Genomic DNA, 3,659 nt, shown 5'->3' on the forward strand with positions numbered 1-3,659 from the left:
CCTGTTCGTTTACCATTCGTTGTCGAGTGTAAATGGGGGCGACCGAGATCATCCAGCAGTTTCTTCGTTAAGTGTAAATGGGTTTTGGCTCCGGTGTCACACATTTGTTTGTTTTGGCTTGATAGAAAATACAAGAGCCTGGTTCACGTCGAACTTTTATCTAGATATCGATCCACCTAACTAGTTAAAGGTTCGACGTGAACTACTCAATTATAGCTAGATAAAGGAATTAAGTTACTTAAGTTAAGTGACTTAACTTTACTAGAATAACGGTAAATTAACTTGCTTAACGGTAAAGTCGGCTCGGATTACAAGGACACGATTACGTAACGTAGGCATCTAAGCCAGCGTTGTTGCATTGTACCACCATTATCATCTTCTGGCTGGCAACAACGTACTCCAACAATGCTAACTGCATCGAAATAGTCTCATTAGTCTGGTTTTCAGAAATTATTTGTAATATTATGGGTAAAAACCAAGCAAACGTCCGTTTTACAAATAGTCGATATTACCAATAACCTTTGTCTTTTGCATCATCGACCAAGTAATAACGTTAAAAAGTCTGATTGCGTACGTTTTTCAAAGTGATAATGTATATTTTTCTTAATAATAAAATCAGATTTGTTTTATTTATTTATTGATAATTCAATCTTTTCAATTTCTGCTATAATAGTCGCTATTAATTCAGTTTCAACGAACTACCACCAACACCAGTCGTAAAAATGAGCGCACATGTTTACGATGACGAAATAAAAAAGTGTGTGGAAGTCAGCAACTTATTTTGACACCGCGAAGCTAGATTTACGCGAAGTGCATGTAAACAACACAACTGAGCGATCTAAAAACTACAAAACAGGACAGAAAGGTTCTTAAAGTATACAGACGTTTTAATGAAGATTTAAAAATTATTTTGTTAAATGGAAGAATGCTAGCTAGCGATTAAAATAATTCGTTTTTTATCGAAGGTCAATTTAGCTAGGGCCTAGAGAATCTATTACTTAGATTACGATAGAACACGCTGCTGCACTGTCGTTGGTTCGTACTGGTCGGCTAGGTTAGGTAGTGGAATCTCACACTTTCTCTACAGTAGTTTACATTTTTTTTGAACGAATAAGCCTACCACTTGGTACTAGAGGTTCGTAAAATACAGTAGATGTTTTATTAAACAAGCCTTTCCACCGTGTGACGTCGACGGCCTGAAACTGGCTGGCTGTTTATCTGGCTATAACTTGGCATCGAACGCAATTAGGGGATTATCGTATCATGTTTCAAGACGGGTATATCTAGATAAAGTGCGACGTGAACCAGGCTAAGATGAGTTGGAGTGATTGGTGCAGCGGATTGCTGTTTTGCTGACCCTCAAGAAGTGAGGTAAACGAATTATAATTGTAAGCCTATATTTTAAATGTATAAGCCTATTTTTCGTGAAATAAAACTTTTGATTGATTGACTGAATTTAAGTCAGGGTTCGAATTCCACACGATCATTCCGTGTTTCCTTGTGCATGACATTTATGTTTGTCCCCATGCAGCCAGTAGTATGGTAAATGTAAAGTTGATTGATCGATTTGTTAGACTACAGACAGATTAAATGGTTGATGGTAGTTTGGATGGTTGATTGGTTGATACAGACCACAGAATAAACAACATTAAACAAACATTGTCCCTTTTGATGACTGATTATAAAACATCCAATAATAATATAAATAATAATAATAATAATAATAATAATAGTAATAATAATAATAATAATAATAATAATAATAAATTAAATATGTATTTATTATTTATTTATTATAAATAATAATAATAATAATAATAAATTAAAAATAATGTATTTATTATTTATTTATTTCAACAATATTTTTTAGATCAATTGGGACCTTCAGTGCATACAATTAAAGACAAAAGAATAGAGGATGAAAATTAAACTAGATCTTAAACTTTAACAGATTAATTAAAGTGAAACACAAATAAAAATCAGAAAATGTTTATAAAATAATGAAAAATAATATTAAAATAATAATAATAATAATAATAATAATAATAATAATAATAATAATAATAATAATAATAATAATAATATTTAATACTACTTGACAAAAATACCACCAAATTATCAAAATGTGTAAGACATGATACAATACGAATGTGGTTGATAATAGCAACATGATACTCTGCAACAGACTCATTCTATGTTTTTATAATAACAAACAAACTATATACCTAATCGTATAATACATATTATGTATATGAGCGTAATGTAAGTATTATCTCCATAATTATATCAATAAATCGAGGTCGATGTTGATGCCTCTGTTCAGTTGTTCAAAATTTGAAACTCCTTTGAAAGGATTTGGGGACGATATTAATGTGACACTGGCACAATGTCCAGATTCGTTCTGTACGGTTCATCAATAGAATTTTAGACATTTTTGTTTGAAAATATAATAAATATTTGAGAAAAACATATTGTTACTATCGGGATTTAAACTCAAGACCTTCCGATTACTGTTAAGATAATCTACCAATTCAGCTATGAGGCTAAGTGGTATTCACCCTTGGATTTTCCCATTAGTACAAGTTTTTTTCTGACGGTATTGCGTAATACACAATGGATAATAGTAAATCACGTGATAGTAACTTCGCTATGGAGAAACACCTACACTGCAAATATGCTTAATTATTATTGGCTCTAACATCTTTAACAAAAATTATTGTTAATAATTCAAAGCAATTACTTTTTAAACGTGAGTATAATTCTCGTCATGTGCTTTTTCAGTTCATCTACTCGTTATCCAGATTGAATGCATCCGTCATGTTGTCCAGAAACAATTTTCCATCGTAAAAGTTGTTGAGAGTAGCGCCTGCATTTTTGGAAGACTGCGTCGGAAGCCATAGATCCAATGATGTACAGTATGTTGCAAGACTCGCAGTGTCCTTTTCAAAATAAATCTGGACGATTGCAATCTGAAAAATCTCCAAAAACTACTTTTCAAAAATTCAATTAATCTAGTAATGCTGTAAAACAAGGGGTTATATCATGGAGGAACTATATCTTAATATATTTCCTCCATGGTCCATATGTATCTTAAATAAAACTGACCTAAACCATTCTTCATCATATTCACCGACAAGGCTTGCGATTGACTGATACACTTTACCAAACTATCATGGAGCTATAATTATTATTACAGGTCCATGTTAATTTGACACTATAAGTACGTTACCATTAGTTGTTCCCACACCAGAGGTCGTATCATTCGAATGTTTGCTGGTATCTTTATCTGGAATTTAAACGTAAAAAAGCATAAGCTCTACTCACACTATTAAATTGTAGGCCTATGCAAAAAATCTATCTAGTATGACATTTTTCTGTATACTGTATCAGCATGATGATGACATTATTACACCCATATAATCCACAATGTGGGAAAATCACCGGTAATTTGTCGCATAAAATCAGTGTATGTACAGGGCTTCAGAGTGCTGTGTACAGTATTTAATTTTATTAAGTAATAATAAATATAATAATAATAATAATAATAATAATAAAAATAATAATAATAATATTAATAATAATAATAATAATAATAATAAATATTATTATTATTATTATTATTATTATTATTATTAATAATAAATATAATAATAGTAATA

The 3,659-nt window shown here is 31.0% G+C and overlaps 1 long non-coding RNA gene across 1 annotated transcript in view; it reads right to left on the minus strand.

The window, feature by feature from the left end:
• Nucleotides 1-2,133: 2,133 nt before the first annotated feature.
• Nucleotides 2,134-3,659, minus strand: part of LOC117102846 — a 3,864-nt gene continuing 2,338 nt past the window's right edge. Inside the window, exon 3 of the long non-coding RNA XR_004444482.1 lies at nt 2,134-3,286. This is a non-coding gene — a long non-coding RNA (uncharacterized LOC117102846). The remainder of the gene's footprint in view (nt 3,287-3,659) is intronic.

Source organism: Anneissia japonica, unplaced genomic scaffold (assembly GCF_011630105.1).
Source record: "Anneissia japonica isolate Jap-2015-1 unplaced genomic scaffold, ASM1163010v1 scaffold32248_len650992_cov182, whole genome shotgun sequence".
NCBI lineage: Eukaryota > Metazoa > Echinodermata > Crinoidea > Comatulida > Comatulidae > Anneissia > Anneissia japonica.